The sequence below is a fragment of the Schistocerca piceifrons genome, chromosome 3 (genome assembly GCF_021461385.2).
Source record: "Schistocerca piceifrons isolate TAMUIC-IGC-003096 chromosome 3, iqSchPice1.1, whole genome shotgun sequence".
In the NCBI taxonomy this organism is placed as follows: Eukaryota; Metazoa; Arthropoda; class Insecta; order Orthoptera; family Acrididae; genus Schistocerca; species Schistocerca piceifrons.
In genome coordinates this window covers 147,573,914-147,595,488 of record NC_060140.1, presented here as the reverse complement: position 1 = coordinate 147,595,488, position 21,575 = coordinate 147,573,914, and positions in this window count along the sequence as shown.

Sequence of the window (21,575 nt, the reverse complement as noted above, 5' to 3'; positions counted from 1 at the left end):
AGAGTCTCATCTGTGGGTCGCATTTCAATTGGTCTTACACTAATACTCTGCAGTCTCATGTAGGTTGGTCTTAAACTAATACTCTGCAGTCTCATGTAGGTATCATTTTCTGAAATGTGTGAAGAGTCATAAAAAAAGATATTAAGTGCACCTCACATAAAGTCAACTACCTGAGCCACTTAGAGGAACCCTACATTTCTCAAACTCTATTGTATGGTATGGTTCAAAGTCTCTGTTTCAACCCTTCCACTCCTCTCAGAACCAGGGCATCATGATCTCTTCTGGGGACAATGATGCAGAGTGTGAATGTCATTGGAATTCTGTGAGCAAGGCTGCCCATTTATGGCTTCTCTGCCAGTCTCTGGAACATTCCAAATATGACCTCAAAGCCCTTTTTATAATTTGTTTCAATGCAGTAGGTTGCATCCTACTCCCTCAGTGCCAAAAATGGCCTCCTGAACTTCTTTAGTTACACTTACTGGCTTACGTATTGATTGCAAAAAGTGATCCTTCCCCCTGACATGGAACACAACGAGCTTTTCAAAGGGTGAAGCATCTTGCACCATTTATTTTCTATAAAATAAATTATGTGCAACAGTCATAACTTTCAAAAATTCTTAAGAAAACCCTTTATTTACACAGATACACACTAAAATTGAGGGGAATTGTTGTCTGAGTGAGGGTACTATTGCCAAAATTTTCAGACAGCACAAATGTGGTTTACAACAATGATGTAGCATGAATTATGTTTTGCAAGCCTCTAAACAATCAAAAATACACAATGTATTATGTCACAAGCATAAGTTTTGGTACAGTCAGTGAAAGATAATGAGGACACAACATGAACAGTGCCTTTAAATTGTATCTAAAATATTAAGATGTACATTTTTGAAGAGGTTTTATCTGACACATATTATGTGTGTAAATAACCTTGGGGAAATGCCCACATTTCTGTCCACAAGAAGGGTAGTAGAGTATCTGCAAGAAAGGTAGTAGAGAGTCTGCAAGAAGGGTAGTAGAAGTAATCCATGAAACTACCATGCAATATCCCTGATGTCGATTTGTTGTAGAATCTTAGAACATATTCTGAGCTCAAATGGAATGGCCTCCTCCCTGCAAGTAAGCATCAATTCTGAAAACATTGATCATATGGAACTCTGCTGGCCCTTTTCTCACATGATGTTTTGAAATCTAAGGATTAAGGTTGCCAGATGCATGCAGTATTTCTTGATTTCAGAATAGCATTAGACTTATTACCACACTTAAACTTATAAAACTCAAGTATGATCATATTGAGTATCAAGCAAAATTTGTGAGTGGATTGAGGATTTCTTGGTAGGGAGGATGCACCATGTTATCTTGGCTGGAGAGTCATCATCAATTGTAGAACTAACTTCATGTGTGCCCCAGGGAAGTGTGCTGATACCCTTGCCATTCATATTGTATATTAATGACCTTGCAGACAATATCAATAGTAACCTAAGACTTTTTTCAGATGATATAGTTATCTATAATGAAGTACTTTTTGAAAGAAGCCGCATAAATATTCAGACAGATCTTGATAAGATTTCATAGTGGTGCCGAGATTTGCAACTTGCTTTAAATGTTCAGAAACGTAAGATTTTGCACTTCACAGAATGAAAAAACCTATAGTATCCTACAATTATAATTGCAATGAGTCACTATTGAAATTGGCCAACTCATACAAATACCTGGGTGTATCACTTTGTAGGAATATGAAATAGAATGATAACATAGACTCAGTCATGGGTAAAGCAGATGGTACACTTTGGTTTATTGGTAGAATACTGGGAAAGTGCTGTCAGCCTACGAAGGAGGTTGTGTACAAATCCTTTGTGTGACTGGTTGTTGCTTAGGTAGCACAATGGTCACAGGTTTGTTTGATCTGTGGAAAGTGTCACAGAGATACTGAAGGAACTGAATGAGAAGACTCTAGAAGATAGACGTAAACTATCTCGAGAAAGTCTATTAACAAAGTTTCAAGAACCAGCCTTATATGATGACTCTAGGAATTCCTGACAATCCACCACGTATCGCTCATGTGGGTACATGAGGATAAGATTAGAATAATTACACACACAGGGGTATTCAGACAACATTCTTCCCGCAATCCGTACATGAATGGAATGGGAAAAACACTAATAACTGGTACAATGAGACATACCCTCTGCCATGCAACTTACGGTGGTTTTCAGAGTATACATGTAAATGTAGAAATTTTTCACTTAGCTGATTTTGTGACACCTTCAATACCAGTGTGCCAAAAAATGAACTCTAGTATCCTTCTTTAATCTCACTAAAACAGCAAACATTGTGGTGCGCAATAAAGCATGTTTTCTACATAAGAGGACTCTAATGATAAAATCTGACTTTATATGATGACAAAATTATGTCCCAGTAGTAATTAATTCAGCACAGCAAGCTGTACCAACTGTTCCCCACGGGGCACAAGCACTCGTGAACACCACTAAGTTGCCAAAAGGGGAGAAGCCTGCTCACAAGGCAGTCCTTCTGCACATGTTCTGTGTGTGCACTAGCCATTTGGCCATCCCTCCATGCCATGACGGCCTCTCGTTCAGGCTACAGCTCAGCTGCCCAATTCCCACATGTCAGCTGTTTGATGACTACTGTGCACCAATGCTCAGCTGCCAGTTGGCAGGCACTTGAGCTGAAACAGCCTGAGCTGCAGTACAGAAAAGACAGCATTACATTGTACCCTATCTGCAGACCTAATGGAAGAGAGAGCTATCTTTAAAAAAATTAAATTCTTGTATACCCTTCATTCCAGGGATTCAGATGACAGAAGTGTCTCCTTCAGTTTCCATAAAGTGTTGTGAATTCCTGTTCTCATAAGAATCTCATCCATGATTTCTACAGAGCATTCATACATATTTTAACATAAACTGCTAACAAGCACAGTGTTAGTAACTTGTTCTTGACAGCTACCCAATTGCCAGTCAGTTCAGATCTTAACTAATCACTTATATCTTGTTCCTTATGTGTGGCAGATTATCAATATATTAAAATCCAAATCCACAATGCAGAAATAAGAAAACAGTCAGAATCAGTGCATTAACTAAAACTATGCCTAACAAATGCATTTTAAATGCCAAAAGGTGGATTACACTACTTCAGCAGATTCTGCAGAAGTCTTAGTAAATCAATCTGTAATTCGTAGATGTGTTCTCCACACTATTATGTTTTATCTGTTCAGGTGACCTTTCTGTTCGGAGTGAGGAACCTCAAAATTCATTGAAGTAAAAATATTGATACCATATGTAGAAATCAATGGAGGATTTTGGAAAAATACAAATGTCTATAGTTGATGTCGCTAATGGTGGCAGTAGAGTTTAGGCACTTTCTGCACATGTGATGAAATGCATTCTCCAATGGCCGTTGAGTGTTCAGTGGTAATATGAGCACTCTGCTGTGAATATCACAGCCAGTGTGAGCATCAAACATAATTATAGTGAGAGTTGTCATGGCTGGTGATAGTGGTAAGCATAAATTCAATTCAATTCAATTTTTATTATCACATAACATGCCTTATACAATCAAAGATTGTGACATAGGTGACTTGTCAGTTTTACACTATATATAATAATACTAAAAATAGACAATAAACTAATAATATATATGGTGTAACATCTTCAAAGTGGTATTTTAATTACAACTATAATGCATTGTTGCCATTCATGAAATCTTCTACACTATAGTAACATTTATCTTTCAGATATTTTTCCAGGTCTCTTTTGGTACCTTTTACATTTGGGTCATCCATATCTTTCCATATTTTATTTGCAAATTTCATGCCCATATAGTATGGGGTTTTTTCATATGATTTTAAACGGTGGGTAGGTAACATGTAGCTCGTTCTATATCTAGTATCATATTGATGCAAGAAGAAGTTGCCCTCAAAAAGTTGTGTGTTTCTTTTCTTGAAAGTGAGAGTTTCATAGATGTATATGCTTGGAATGCTCATTAGATCCAGTTTTACAAATAAAGGTTTACAATGTTGCTTTGGTTTTGCTCCCACCATTGCTCGGATGATTCTTTTTTGTAGTCTAAAAGCTCTAAGTAAATTTGTTTTTTCAGACGCCCAGAAAATTATACTGTACCTAATGACTGAAACAAAATATGCATTATATACAGCTTTTATTACAGCTAAATCAGTAATACTATACAAGATATTCATAATATATACAAGGCTATTCAGTCGACCCAGTATGTTGTCCACATGGTGACTCCATAACAGGTTTTTATTGACTAATAAAACGAATTTGACACAGGCTGCAGTCTTTTGTTTTGTCCAAGTACCTTATTTCACTTCTAGACTGTGCAGATTGTTTTGTGGTGAAATGAACAATTTCTGTTTTTGTAAAATTTAATGTCAAGTTATTGTTTTTGACCCATGCCTCCACTTCCCCAAGTGTTTGTTCAATATGATGAATTGGTCTACCTCATTTTTACAACAGACTACAGCTGTTGAGTCATCTTCATAGAGGATAGTATCAGACTGGACCTAACATGGCATATCATTAATATAATACAGAAAAAGTAGTGGCCCTAATATTGAACCTTGTGGAACACCTAATTGAGTGTGTTTCCAGCCAGAGAGAAATTTCTTGCCGTTGATGTTAATAAGTACTCTTTGTTTTCCGTTTGCCAAGTATGATGACATCCAGCTAAGAGATTTGCCTTGAAAACCATAGCGTGCCAATATTTTGAGAACCAGATCATGATTTACTGTGTCGAAGGCTTTGGACAGGTCACAAAAGATGCCTGACACACACATTCTATCATCAAGACATCTGCTGACTTTTGTGACTAATTCATTTATTGCGTGGATTGTGCTGTGGCCTTTTCTGAAACCATATTGATTGCCTAAGATGATGCTGTTAGATGAATTGTGATTTTCGATCTGGTCACATGCAGCTCTTTCAAATATTTTTGAGAAAATTGGTAACAGTGAGATTGGCCTATAGTTGCCCAATTCATCTTGTTTGCCTTTTTTATGTATGGGCCGAACTTCTGCATATTTTAATCGATCTGGGAAACATCCCTCATCAAAAAATTGGTGATTATGAAAGAGAGTGGATGTGCAATACTGTGACAGACTATTTTCATTGTTTCAGTGGGGATCTCATCCCACCCCACAGATTTTGAATTTTTTAGGGACATTATGATTTTGATGACACCTGAGATGGAAACATGAGAAAACTTAAAACATGGGCAATTGCTGTCTGTCATATTGGGCTTTGTTTTTGGTGGTGAACAGTCACCAAATTTGTTACAGTTTATGAAAAAGTCATTGAATGATTCACAAATGGCACCGGGTTCTGTAACAGCTCTACCATTTATCACTATTTTAGGAGGGCATTTTCTCTCTGCCTCACTGCCAACTTCGCTTCTTATAACAGATCAAACAGCTTTTGATTTGTTTTTTGCATTTGAAATGAAGTTATTATTCACAGTACGTTTTGCTAGTTTAACTATTTTGTCGAATGTTTTTTTGTATGTGCTTACATACTTAAGAAATTGAGGGCTTCAATTTATTTTTGCCTCCATATGCAGTTTCCTCTTAGTAGCACTTGACACACTAATTCCTTTTGTTACTCAGGGTCTACTTTTTTGGGATCTGGTCCTCACTGTTACAAAAGGGAAGCATTCATTGAATATACCCAAGAATTCAGTTAAAAACTTATTGTAATTGTCACTTGTGGAAGTGTGTTTGCTGACTGTCCACTTGGTTTGGCTTAGTTTTTTGCAAAATACTTCCACATTTTCTTGACTGAAATTCCTACATCTTTTTGTTGTGCAGACTGAATTTTGCTTTGGTAGTGATACAAATAGCGCTTTATGGTCTGATACTCCTAAATCTAGAAGAAACTTTTCTTTTACATAATAATTATAACTACTTACAATATTGTCAATACATGTTGCAGAGGTTACAGTAATTCTTGTATACTGATCAAAATTGAGATATAACCCATTTGTGGCTACCAGGTTCTTTAAGTGTGAAGAAAATTTGTCATCAGTCCTTACATCTATGTTGAAGTCAGCACATATAACCACTTTCTTGTACAGTTTCTCACTTTTTAATTTATGTAGCAATGTATCAAACTTATCTAAAAATACAGAGCTTATATGGTACCCAGGGGTGCGATATATGCTGATAATTAATATGTTATACTCTTTAAGTTCTATACAACAACTTTCAAATGTACCTTCTTCATTCAGATGGCTAAAATTCTGTCTTGATATCATAGTCTACTGTGGAATGAACTAGTATGTAAGAGCCTCCATACCCATTGGTCCTGCAAAAGCTGGTAGCCAGTTTATAACCTGTAAGTTTATTCAGGAGACTGATATTTTCAGATTTTAGTCAATGTTCATTAAGGCATATTACTTTCACAGATTGTTTCACATTTTCTAGAAAAATCTCTATATCATAAAGCTTTCTGATCATTCCTTCAGACAGACCTCTGATGTTTTAAGTGCATAATGAAATTACTACTGCATATATTATTAGGTAGAGGGTCTTTAAAACTAAATTGACTATAAAGTAATGGAACGTCCACCTGAGTGTTGACTGTTTGTTCTGGATTCGTTGTATTGGGCCAAATTCGGAAAGAATTGACCCCTTTCATCAGTTTCCCTGTGTGTGAGCATCTGGATAATGAGTAGGTACAGTTTTCTTGATGATAATTTCAATCTCTGCTGTTTCTTCTGAAGCTGGTTCTGGCACCGTCTCATCTTCTGGACGTGATGTTCCTGTTTGAGCTGGTGCTGTGGCTGTGACTATGTGCGCGATTTTGAAATTGTTTTCCTGTTTTTCCATATCCTTGGTCGAAACTGGTTGCATGGCAATTGCTTTTCTTGCAACGTCATCATCTTTTTGTATTAATTTCGCTAGCATTTTGCCAACATATGACTTGCCAGCCTTATTATAATGTAGTCCATGTTTCGTAAACAAATCTCTTGCATCAGGAAGATCAAAAAATGTTACATTTTGTTGGGACTTGCATATTTTGTAGAACTGTCTGTTTACTTTTGCAAGCTCCAGATTTACAATGGAATTGTCTTGCAGGTCGTATCTGTGAGGCAAGCTAGTAACTATGATGTTCGGAACTTTCAGATCAAGTAATGTAGTTGTTAAACATTGGGTCGCATGTTTACCCTCATTTCTGTATACATCATTACTTCCACCCATGATTATGACGGCATCATTCTTAGATAGCTCATTAAGTGAGTTGCTGCTCTTAATTCTACATAAGCAAGCAAGAGACGTAATTTGCAGGATATATACTTTCTTCATGAGCAGAGCACCTGTGTGCATGTGGCACAACTGTTGCTTGCAATGCTGCAGTCCTCGTCCATGCCTGCACAGACCACCAGCTGGGCCCATTGAAGAGGATGGACTCATGGCAAGTGGATGCTGTGCTGCCGATCACTGTTCGGTTGGACCCTGAGTGTGCTATGCTTGCCAAAGTGGAGCAAAATTTGTCATGTACACTGCATATACACAACTTAGCAGTATTGTCGTGTGTTGGGTGCACACACTTTGCATGAGCATGGCAAAATTCTTGTGTGAAAACTTGGGCATAGTACCTTTGTGGTGCAGTTGCTGCTGATGTACTGGCAGTGCAGTGTCTGTGGGGATTGGGCTGTTTTTGTTGTGAGTCATCTGATCTGCTACCAATGTGTTCCAATCAAAAACTGCCACAGGGCGTCCTCCCTGGTCCTCAGTCCCAGAAACGGATGAAATCGTGGTGAAGAAACACCAGTCCTCATCCTCAGGGGCCTAGCAGAGACAGAAGAAGGGAAAGATCCCCCTATTCTCGTCACTATTCAAAATAGCACTACGAAAATTATTAAAGGGATCCCCCCCCCAAGCTAAAAGGTGACCTCAATACCTCACGCAGGGCACGCCAGCTAAATTTCAGGCCTCCACACCACCCGATTAGGGGACACTAATAGACTGCTTCAAACAGAACAACATCCCCCACCACACCTATTCCACAACAGAGCGAGACACCTCCAAGGCGGTGATCAAAGGGCTGCCTCGCAATACAGACCCAGCGGAAATTAAGGTGAACTTAATCTTCCACAAATTCAGCAAGAAACATGTGCCTCTGACCCAGCGAAACCCAGAGAGGATAGCAAAAAGCATGCATCTTTCAAGGATCTACTTATTCAGATCAGGAGAATAGGGAACTGTACACAATAAATCACATTCTGCATTGCGATGTCACTATTGAAAAATATTGGGAGCCTGAAGGCCCTGTACAGTGCCAGCAGCTCTTTCATAGTGCCAAGAACTGTAGTCACCCACCCAGGTGTGTCAAATGTACCAGCCATCACCTCATTAGCACATGCCCCAAAAATCGTTAACACCAGCAAAGTGCACACTTTGCAGTGATAGCCATCCAGCTAACTACAGCTGCTGCCCCACAAGACTAAAGCTGATGGTGAGCCTTTCCACTGCAGTTGTCCCTGCATTCTACTACTGCAGCTGCTGCAGTGACCGTGAGTCCTGCTCACTCAACCATAGTCACAATTTGAGCTCTGCCACTGTCAATAATTGCAGGCCGAATGTGCCAGGGTTTGCTTCATTCCTTGCAGTTCCCTCACCATGTGCCCTGATTGCTGCTGTTCTGTGGCTGCCATGCACCCCACCACATCATCCCTCCCCACACCAGGGTGCAGAGATTGCTACCACACAACCACAGTCTTCTGCCAGTGCTCCACCAGCTATGTTTCTTGACGAGCTGAGAGAGCTCTGGTAGTTGTTTGCAGGAATAAACCTTTCTGTGCTCTTTCCGCATTTAAGGACTCCATGTCAAAGTTTTGTGCTGTGCCTGATGCCCTAACTAAAGTCATGATTATTGCAGAAGGAGCAGCAACATAACTATCATCTTTTGATGGATCTCTGTGGGTCCAACAGAATCAAAATTTTAACCTGGAATGCCAATGGCATTAAAACTAGAGAAACTGTTTCAGAAGACTTTCTAGACTGGTCCGCCATCAATATTGTGTGCCTGACGAAAGTGCACCTGAAGCCTGAAAATGAATTCGCTGTCAGAAAATACACCATCCACCAGTACGACCGCATGAACCACACAGGTGGCAGAACAGCATTGTTGGTCAAGGGCAGGAGTTGCTTACAGTCCTTGGATCTTCCACAGACTCAGCGTGTCGAGGTTGCCAGTGTAGAAATCAAAATTGGCTGAAATTTTTGCAAATTATTTTGGCCTAAACACCCCTCCATTACACATATCTCTGTTCAGGATCTTCAGGCTTTGCTGGGGACTGGCTTTCATATATTGGTGGGCAGGCCTTATGGGGGTTTGTTGAGAGGCGTGCCACCCTTAGTGTCATTGCTTCTGAGGAACCCATGCACGTTCCTGGACACGCGAACAAAAATCTCGATGCATCAGCCACAGTGCTGGATGTTGTCAGTCTCTAAGACAATGCTTGGGTAAGGGCTAGCACACAAGTGATAACAAACTGGGGCAGATATAACTATCTAGGGGGGAACCCATGGCAGAAACACCACCCCTACATATGGAAGGGGAAATGGACGAAACCATCAAACAATTCACTAGTATCCTCCATGCCTGTGCTTGTGCAACTAGCATCGGGATTACCACTGATCCTGATGCCAGGGACCTGCCCCTTGACATCTGGGACCTCATAGTCATGAAACGCAGGAGGCATAAGTTGTGACAATGTTACTGTGACCCAGCCGAGTGCTGTCTATTCTGTAATCTAGAGGACCTTGTCAAACAATGATTACAAGAGAACAGAAGCCACTGCTGGGAGGAGAAACTAAGATCAGCCAAAACAGACTTATCCAGATGCAAAATCGGGAAAATAGCTCAGCAGTGGAATGCTCCTACCAGCCAAAACAAGCCACTCCATGTCAAGAACGGTGTTGCATGTTACAAACAAAAACAGACTGATGTAATGGCAAAATCATTGGAGTCACAATTCCAAACTCATATCATCCACAATGATAAGAGCAATAGGCTGGAAAGAATAGTTATTGGATGAGTGACTCAGATAAGAAATACGTGCCCAATGACACAACTCGTGCCTGTCAACGAGCCAACAGTATGTGCACTCGTCAAACATCAGGATCACTACAAGGCTACTGGCCCCAACCAAATCCATATCCCACTCCTAAAGCATCTTCCCCTCCTGCTACAACATACCTAGCAAGTGTTTATAATGCCTGTCTGAAGCTAACATACTTCCCCTCTGCGTGGAAAACTGCAAAGGTCATCACCCCACCCAAACCTAACAGAAACCGACTCCTTGCTGTAAGTTACAGGCCCATTTCCCTATTAACTGGCCTCAGTAAAATCCTACAGTTAATAATCCTTTTACCCCTCTGTCAGTTCCTGAATGAAAACAATATCCTTATACCTGAACAGTTTGGATTCCACACTTAGCATTCCACTATCCAGTAATCCCTCCACTTGGTAGAACACATTTGTCTGGCGAAGGCAAGGAGAGAAGCAACAGTAATAGTGTTCCTGAACAACGAGAAGGCATTTGACAGCGTCTGACATGATGGCCTGACATACAAGATAGATCAAATAAGGTGCCCAGAACACACAATCGGGATCATTGACTCCTTCCTTTGGAATGACAGTTCTTTCTAAGGAACAGAGACAAGTCCAGTGAGACATGGCAGATTTTGCCAGGAGGTCTACAAGGCTCGGTTATAGGTCCCGCCCTTTGCTCCATATATACGAATGACATAACACCAAGCACAAGCCTACACACTGAATATTTGCACACAACCCCAATTCCTCATCTTCACGACATCCCCTATCGCATTCTGAAGTCAGATAGGCACAGCCCAGTGCCACTTCATGCACAAAAATAACACAACCATAGCCTTTGTGCAGACTACCACAATTCGTGAATCAGATCATAGTTGAGTATGTCATCTCCGTCTGAACTCGGCCTTCAGAAGGTGTGGTAAAGCACACTGTAAACTAAAAATGGTGTATTCATCTACATCATCATGCCTTCACAACCTAAGCAGTCATTCCATCAGGCATTCAGAAATTCCAAAATCAACTTAAGAGAGAGTATAGCAACAACACAAAAGGCAACATGGAGAATGCAAGTGAGTTGAGTGTGTCATTTCCACTGACGCATATGAAAGCAGTTATGAGAACCGTCATCTTAACATAAAAAGAAACAATTAATGCCACTTGCTCACGTAAGGCATTAAATACTGAACTCTTCTGAAGCAATTCATGTTGTCAATCAATCACTGACTGTTGAAAACAGAGTAAACATAAATAAAACACTGCCACTTTTTGCACCATTACAGATACCTTGTCTAAATTATTTTGCAATGAGTTTTGATCAACTGATGACTTTACTAGATAGGAAATGACAGCATCATCTGCAAACAATCTAAGGTGGCTGCTCAGATTGTCTCCTAAATCATTTACATAGACTAGAAATAGCAGAGAGCCTGTAACACTTCTTTGGAGAATGCCAGATATCACTTCCATTTTACTCAATGACTTTCAGAAGATACTCCATAGGCCTGGTATCAAAAGCATTTTGGAAATCTAGAAATATGGACTCAATTTGAGATCCCCCGTTGATAGCACTCATTACTTCATTAGAATAAAGAGCTAGTTGTGTTTCACAAGAACGATATTTTCTGAATCTGTGCTGCCAATGGGTTAACAGAACGTTTTCGTTGTGGTAATCATAATGTGGATTTTGACACTACTATTCTAGACAGCAGAAGAACTGATGGAAAAAGTTGAAAAGGTTAGAAGACATGAAGACCCGAAAACCAATTTTCAGTTGATCTGCGTAAACCAGTGAAAACAGCTCCTTGGCACACCACTACAGTGCTGACAGATCTCAGAGGGAACTTGAAAACCAGTGGCATAAAATATGCATCTGCCAACTACAAACAGCCATTTTTCTGGAACCTGCACATAGCCCTTGAACCAAGGAAGTGACCAACTGACAATAAAATATTAAATCAGTGATCTTATTTGCAGTATTTACTGTTCTCTGCGTCAATAAATAATGCATTTGGAATTTTTTTGTGACTTTTGGAAGCTAGGCTGGACTATGTAGTAAATGTGACGCCATCGAGGTGATGCTCTATGATGAACACTAACTAGTGGCTAGTATTTGCAGGGAAAAATGTAAATTGTATCTCACAGCGACCATGTGCACAGCAAGATCTCTTTCTGTGAAATATGAATGCTTTGTATCATAGAAGGTCAACTCGATGCTGCCTTATATGCTCTCAGTTGGTACAACATCTGTATCCTGAGAATAATATGTTTCTAGCGGGACTAATCTCCAATGTATATATATTAGAAATGTTGCTGGGATAATTTTCAGAACAGAACGAAATTTCTCTTGTGCATTGGCTTCCTCCTTTACCAGTTCTCAACTTGATCAAACCAAGTGTCAGCATGAAACAGATTTTTGACAAGCTGCCCTGATCTTGTGCCCAGAACTCAAGATGGCCTGTGGGATATCAACCTAGTGGCCTTGGAGGATGTAGCAGAAAGTGACACACTTATTACTCACCTTACATACTTACTTCCTATCAGAATGATCATTGAAGTCTAAGGCCCTGGGATAGGATACTAAGTGCTGAGATAACAATATGGTGTGTTGTTTTTAGGTCTACATCTCGCAATAAGAACTGTAATCACAACACTCTGTTATTTCATATTCTCTACAGATGAAACAAATTATAAATGTGAAACAAGTAAATAAATCAATCAAAAATTCAACTGTTTTAGTTTTAAACCAAACCAAACCAAACAAAGCAATGTTTTGCCATGTCACAGCATGAGCTACCAATACATTATGCTGGCCACTTTTAACATCCAGCTATTACCTACCATTGTTGCACCATCAGTGAATCGAAATGAGCAGATTAAACATCTTTTTCTGGTCAGTACATCTAATAATCAGATGGCATAGATTTCTTGCATACTTATAGATGAGAGTTTTTATTATGTGTGTCAAGAGGCTGTAACACCTTTAATTACACTCACAATGGAAAGTGTTCTTCCTTTTGCATAACATGGCAAACAGTTCAAATGTAATGCATAATACAGGTACTATGAACATTTAATATAAAATGGCTCCATTGTCTCATATGTATATCTTGTCATATTCTGTGAATACTGAAAGGAAGAACTAATATATAAAAATTGACCCCCCTCCCCACCACACACACACTACAAACAAATACACAATAAAGACCTGTTTCAGTTGTTGTTACTTGGCACCTTGTTCCATTGCCTGTACACAGGTTTAATTGTACAACACATCTGAGCTCAATGGCTGCTCAGTAAGCCTCAGTTCAAAAGTCTGCCATTGTCATTCACGGCACATAAGTTGCTTGTACGAACTACACCCACCAGCTGTCTGTCTGTTTTGCAACACAATCTTATAATTCCTGTGAACTCTTGTTATGGGGCCGGCTAATTTCATGCTCTTTGAAACTTCTTGGTGCATTTTGCTTTCATTTGCTAAGAATTGTTGGGTATTCTTTCTTGTGTGGGACCATTACAATATATATTCCAAAATATTTCGAGTGTCAAAGATTTTCTTCTGTTATCTATAGTGTAGGAAAAGACAGATTGCTACTTACAGTAAAGACGACATGTGAAGTTGCAGACAGGCACAATTAAGACATTTACACAAAGCTTTTGGCCACAGCCTTCATCAACAAAAGAGAAATACACCTATTCGTATACAGAAGCAAGCACACCTCACACACACATGACCACCAACTCTGGTCAGAATGCGACTATCACATGCGATGGAAGAAGCAATCTGGAGTGGGTGGGAAAGGGATTGTAGTGTATGGATGGTGAGGAAGAGGAACATTGTCTGGCAGAGTGTGCAGGGACTAGAATACCAACAGGTGCAGCATCAGAAGAATGTGGAGAAGGAAGGTGGGGAAAAAAGAAGCATAAAAAGGAGAGGAGAGGGGAAAGATCGGCAGGTGTGTTGGCAAGGGGCAGCAAACAAAGAGGGTGGGTGATGAGAATTGGGTGGGTGTGTGGACACACAGAGGGGGGGGGGGGGGGGGTACTGTAGCTTGACGCTGGGATAATTATGAGAGGAAAGAATTTTTGTAAGGATAACTCCCATCTGCGCAGTTGAGAGATGCTGGTCTTGGAGGCGAGGATCCATATGGCTTTGGAACTGAAGCAGCCATTAAAATCTACCATGCCATGTTCTGCTGCATGTTGTGCTACAGGGTGGTCTACATCGCTCTTGGCCACAGTTTGGCAGTGGCTGTTCATCCTTGTGGACAGCTGGTTGGTACTCATACCAATATAGAAAACTGTGTAATGATTCATTGATTGCAGTAGAGCTGGCAAATGCTTCTTTTCTCCCCACCTACCTACCCTACAACTTCCTGATGCTGCATCTGTTACCATCTTAGTTCCTGCACACTCTGCCAGATAGCATCCCTCTGCCCACCACTCATACACTACTATACCTTCCCATTTCCAACCCCTCCAGATTGCTGCATCCATCCCATGTGATAGTTGCATTCCGGCTCGAGCTGCCGAAGTTGGTGGCCGTATGTGTGTTAGGTGTGCTTGCTTGTGTGTATGCATGGTGTGTGTTTCACTTTTGCTGATGAAGGCTGTGCTGAAGTGTCTTTTAACTGTGCCTGTCTGCAACTTAACATGGCTTCTTTACAGTTAGTAGCAATCTGTCTTTTCCTATGTTGTTGATATTTCTACTTGGAGTTTCTTTTGTTATCTGATAGGATTGGTTGCACTTCATAAGAATGTGTAATGCTGGATTGCAATTATTCAAAATAATCAAATACAGATGTTCGTAATGAAAAGCATCACTGCAGTACATTCCATAAAAAATCTGTGGAATAACTCTTAAACCGAACTGAAATTGTCTTTTGTTTACAAAAGAAATGCTCAATTTTTAGGCCACAGAACTTTAAAAATTACACCACCTTAAATACTGAATGCAACAAATATCAAATTGGCATGAAGTGTGCTACATGCTTGGATATGCAAACTATTATCGCTTCTGGACAGAGTAAGCAAAACAATGCCATTTATATTCTTTACACAAGGAAAGACTGTGCAGCATGTTTCTCTCAGAAACTGCATTTGAATGTTAGTTGTTTGTGAGAATATTGTGTTATGCTTCATATAAGAGTGAGAAATGGCTACCTGCACGTGTCAGAATTTGACAGTGGCATGATCGTGGCCTTATCAGGACTGTGGGTTATTGTTCTGGTATACTGATGCTCATGCTGGTCAGGATCACATGATTGTCCTGTAAAAAACTATGGACCTCGAGTCAGGAAATTGTCAAAAATTCACACCAACAGTGAGAAGATGCCTGGAACACTAGAAATTCAGCATAGGGACCACTGTTTCCCTTTATGTGGCAGCAGAGAGAGGCTTACCAACAGTGATGTATCCAATGACAACACTGGACACAGAAGTGGTCCCACACAAATCCCATTTCTGTGGGGCAGGGGAGGGGGGCAACCGGGCTATCTGCCCTGGATGGCAATTTCAGGGGGCACCAAATTCATATTCTTGAAGAAAAAACCTTGTTTCACAAAGCGCCTAGCATCCAGCACACATTGGTCTATCGATTGTTCATAAGATTTTGAAATGCATCTCTGTTGGTTTTTGAACACATTCTAAGTTGATTTCTGAATGAATCATAAATTGATTTTTAAATGTGTGCACAGTGTACATGATATCTCTGCGAGAGGAATTCCTGTCGCATGTAGAAATAAAAAACTTTCCCACAGACAAAAGGGTACGAGGGCCGTAGGAGGTGAGCTGAATAAATCCAGATGGGTGAACACCAATCGCTGTTGGTTTAAGTGGTTAATTGGGTGTGCCAATGACAAGTGCTGGTATAATTATTAGCGAAATCCATAGATTCAAACTACCAGAGTGGAAATAAACGACTAACAGGAATAACAGTTAAGAAAGATTACGTATTATCTTCTCGGTGTATCCAAGAAAATGAAATTTTGAGAGAAAATTTTTGCCAGATCGCTACACTACTAAGGGCCAGTTGTACAGCCCCGTTAGCAGCTGCTAAAGTTCTATTCTCGTAATAGCTTGGAAAATGCATTATACAAACATGTAATAATGCCTAAACAGAGAATAAATGAAGATATTTTTGAAAAATCTTTTTTTTTTTAATTTTTGACATCCTATCTCAAACAATTGAGGATGGGGGAGCGAGCTCCACTATGAAGTTTTTGCCTCAGTTTGGGAATATAGTAGATCCGGGGCTGTGTGTGGAGACACTGAGAAGGAATTAACACTGCCAGATTGCAGCTTTCATTGCCAATGGACCCTACATCTGGCTTGACGGTATGGGGTGCCACAGGCACACAACACAATCACATCTGGTTCATGCAGCTGGTAATTTGAACAGACTGGCACACCACCACTTGTCCATACCTGGATCTGTCATCCGAGCTCATCAGTTCATCTCGATGCCCGGATGGGTTAGAGTCACTGTTGCTGCCATAGGTGGCAGTTCTATTTAAATTTCACGTCCTGTACATCCCAAATCATCAACAAACTTAATCACAAATTCTTCCTACGTTACTGTACATGAAGTAAGTAAATTATGTTATTTGCTACCCATCCTGGTGCTGCAATTTTAATGGTCAGCAGTGTAAAGTACTGAAATGACTGTTACTTTGTGAAACATTAAAAAAGACTCTAGGAGTGATGATTGTCACAATGCATGTCACGGGGTGGCAAATGAAGTGGTCTCTGCTCCACCCACTAATACAAATGACAGGCTCTCCAGTCCATTGCTGTGATTGAAAGAAGCGCTCCCTCATTCCAGAGGCCACTAGAGCATCTGCAAGACATCACTTTCATTGCACAATCATTCTTAAGTAATAATAACTTTATTGTCACTAGCGTGTAGTAGAGAATGTTTGGCTAATTTGTAAAAAGGTGAGTCATTGCATGGTTCTTTTTTTATTTTTTATTTATTTATTTTTTTTTATGAGCAGCTGGAATGAAAGGGAGAAAGTCCAGATTTTGCAGAAACCTGTAATTCCACATACAACATGTTTTCATTCTGCTTATTTTTCTATGTTTACAATATTGAATGATTACTTTGGGAAAAACTCATGCAATGTCAAATTTTGTAGAATCTGTGGACAGTATTCACCTCTTGGTTTTGACATACAGTTTTGAAATTCTGTATGTTGCTGAGCTCCGAAATTTAGTGTGGTGTGGCACTAGGCTATTGTATCATAAATACTTCTGCCACAATCCATACCTGAATGATCCTTTTGAAATTTACATACATTTGTGTCAAGTATTTCAAAATTTCTATTTGCCTTACTTTCTCAAGATAGTTTCATACTTTTTACTGTGTTTCACTCAGGAAAAGATCCCCTTCCAGTTGAATGTTATCAGATCAGGTCACTGCAAGGTACCAAATGGGAAGCTATGATCAATTTTACGAGTTATGATGAGTGGCTGCTAGATGCAGCTGTGGACACCAGCTGCACCCGTGAACAGTATTTACCCATGGACAACAAGAGGAGGAATCGGGTCGATGATTTGAAACAGTCTCTCTATGTTCCACCTTCGATGTATAAAACTTTTGTTAAATTTTTTTTGAGAGTAACAGTGTTGTAAGCGAAGTGAAATGATCTGAATGATGAAGTAAAAGTGAAGTGAAATAATCTTAATTCCTATTAACTGTTTCCCATAATGCCATCAATGTTTAATACTGCATGGCTGGTGGAGTTATTTATGTGTGATAAACTAATGTAGGTTATGATGACAATTTGCAAAAATTCACTTTTGGGGTGAGCAATAAAATTGCCATCCGCAATTTACAAGACAGTTTTTCTGAGTTACTTAAACTGTTACACTAGTGACCTCTGAAAGACAACAGTTGGAGGAGGAGGAGATTAGTGTTTAATGCTCTGTTGACAATGATGTCATCAGAACATCGGAGGCAGAGAACAAGCTCACATTAAGGAAGGATGGAGAAGGAAAGCACCTGTGCCCTTTTGAAGGAACCATCCTGGAATTTGCAAGTGATTTAACCGAAATCATGGTAAACATAAATCAGGATGGCCAGATTGCGAGTTTGAACCCTCTTGAATGTGAGTCCAGTGTGCTTCGCACTGTGCTACCCCACTCAGTACAATTGTTAGAAAGGAACTTTTATATTCTTTGAATTTTAAAACTACTGAATCATTTTCATATAATAACTCATCTTACTAAAGGAGTGTGTTATAAGACTTGGCAGAGAGCAGTTAACATTACTTGTAATTTTTGGGCAAAACACCTAAAAATAACCTGCAGTAGAAAATTATGGGGTCAGTGTTTTTCCTACTTTTCTGTTTTTATTACCATATGTCTGCCTGTCTAGAATGGGAAGCAAAAGCAATTTCATAGTTGGACAGTAGGAAGCTGACTAGGTACACACAAAAAGGAAATGGCAAACATCACTAGGCTAGAGAACTGGGCAGAAAGTATTACATCATTAACATTTTTTTCTGATTTTCACCACAGTTCATACTGTAGTTTGTCCGTAAACTGATGTGCGAGCAGTTCTCATGGTGAGGGAACTGGCCTTTATAGGAAGAACACTACACCTATTATTGAAAAGTAAGATTCCACAGGCAAGTGTGCATACTGTGTCACTACTGATTTATAAGATGCACTGTGGAAGGATGGGAGAATCTCTCTATAATGTCGTTGGGTAGACAGTGGGTAGTCGTCTACAAACATACTCTACATAATATGGCTTTCATAGCTCAGAAGTTGTGTGTGTTGAAATTTAGAGAAAGATTGTCAATAAATCCAAACCCTGTGTAAAATTTATATTTGCAGTGAAATGAGTGGTTGAAACTCTGACAGATTGATTAATCTGTGTGCAGGATTGGAACTTATAACTTGAATTTAAGTCCTTGTCCAGTGCACAGTTTTGATTTGTTTTAGGACATCATACTGTCCACGGCAGTACATAAGCATCATTCAGGAAATCCTGAGTTACTGCAAGAGCAGGTACCTCCATCTTTTCTTATTCATGGAAGATTCCTACAAAAGGAACATCTTTACATAATATCACATGTTTTTCATAGGTCTATGGTAGCAGGCACTAAAAGTTTCAGAGAGAGAATTAAATATTTCCTCAATTTGGTCCCATTATGCTCTGGGTCAAATGCAAATGATTTTTATAAAATAAACGCATTAAAGGGGTGTAAGTAAATTTTATAGATAAGCAAACAATTTCATATTTCTGAAACACACTTTGATAATTTTGTTAATTTTTAATTTAACAGTGGATGATTTTATACTTGGATAAAATCTTATTACAGAAATGAACATGCATACAAATGTGATAGGTATGTACAAAAATGAATCATCATTGACATTGCTTGGTCATTAAGTTGGTAATAAGGCAAGCAGGAATGATTATGAACATTTATTACACAATAGGGAGGATTGTAGAAACACAACTAGTATAAAAAATAAATCAGATACAATATTTCAAATCCATAACAAGACAGATTTATTTGTAAAATTCACCAAACCTGTCGACAGGTATCTGTACTATAAGTTTCTACCCCATTACTATGTTATATAAAACACTCAGTTCTTTCAAACATGTTTCCACAATGTCATAAAAAAGAACTACTCTTACTGTGATCTGTAGCACTGCCCTACAGCTTGTAGATATAACAATACTAAGCTGACCTCTCTATAAAACCTACTTAAAGTATTTGAGCACCAATAAATTCACTTACTATACAGTTTTAAAATGTTCTTTGGTCCAGTCAATACATAGCTAGCCATGATTAGATATGTAAAATATAACACAGAAATTAAAGAGTATTTGAACATGATCTTCACTGTTAAAAAGAGTATCACTACAAAAAGAACAAATGGAAGTAGAAAATTCAATGTGAAGAAAATTCTGCAACCAACAGAAACCCAGTAAGCAAGACTGTGAAAACTTCAAACATTTTCATGTTTTGGCCCATATCCACCTCAGTTTTATTGCAGATAAGGCATCTGATGTAGCATCTTAGGACGGAAAACATGGAAGACAGCTTACTGGGTATTTGTCATGTTTGCAAAATAAAATTGTTTACAATGATAATACAGTGCTTTTAGTTACATAAAATATTTCTTATCAAAACTGCAACATTGAAGAAACTTTGATTTTATTGATGCTCGTAGGATTAATAACCATTAAATGCTGCCTACCCTTCTTAGCTTAGGTACAAAAATATACCCCACTTTTCAGTTTACATCTCACTTATGTCATGCTGAAAATGCTTGTTCACAACTTAAACAAATTTCCTGAATCAGGCAATTTTTTATCTGAAATAACACTTTACGCCACTGGCAAAATGGAACCTGATGTAGGACAATAAGTTTTTCAAGAAATGTAATGCAGCTGTGGCCCCACACATAAAAAAGATCTTTGCATTGGATTGCATTGCATTGCTTTGCTTTGCGACATATTAGGTCAGGTACTCCAATACCAGACAACAATATGATGCAGCTGATACAGAATGGTGATTTTAATAAGAAATGTGAAAGGCAAACTTGTTGAAAACTATATTTCAGTTAGAATAAAAGGTAAGCCAAATGTGGCAATGTGGGCAAAATGTATTCTGAGGGTAAGTAAAGAGATAATCTGCAATCAGTTTTGTGTTTAATATAAATGGTGGTAGATAGATCTCTGATGCCCACAAAACCTGATGTGGGGAACACATGAACCTAATATTATAAACCACCTGAAAGTGATGTAGTCAGGTTCACTGATAATGAAAACCAGCTTGAGGCAGGAAAATTACTTATCTCAAGAAGTACTGAAAAAATAAAGGCTTCCAACTGTCAGATGCATACTAAGTTTTAAATAATTGTAGAATTAAGATGTGTCTGGCAGAACAGAATGAAAGGCAGGAAATATTTAGAGGTGCACTGATGTAATGACTTACAAAGAATCCTATCTGTGGCTCTTCAGTGGCCAACAAAAAATCTGCCATAGTGGAACTGGATTGAGTATTGAACACAAAGATGAAAACCAGCCATACTTGCGAATCATCATCATCATCATCATCATCATCATCATCATCATCATGAAGCAAGCTACACTACATATATGGTCTGCTACTGTTCGACAGCATCAGCTGACATTTGCTATACCCAACAATATACATCCCATACATTTCACATATTTCGAAAATTTGACATAAACGTTTCTATAAAACAAAGAAATTTGCCATTTTTATAAGAAATCTGTTGATCATCATTCAGGAGTATATGATGGTATGGAAGTAATTCACATAAGTGCTATGAAGGTTTCAAAGTTTTGAAGACTAACACATTTCTGTTTTATGGATTCTCCTCAATCAACTGTTTGTTACTGATAGCATTTTAGATAAAGTATGCCAATAATATTCCACCAGTTGACTGTCATCTTACACAGGATAAATAACTCAACAGATCATTGTTTTCACA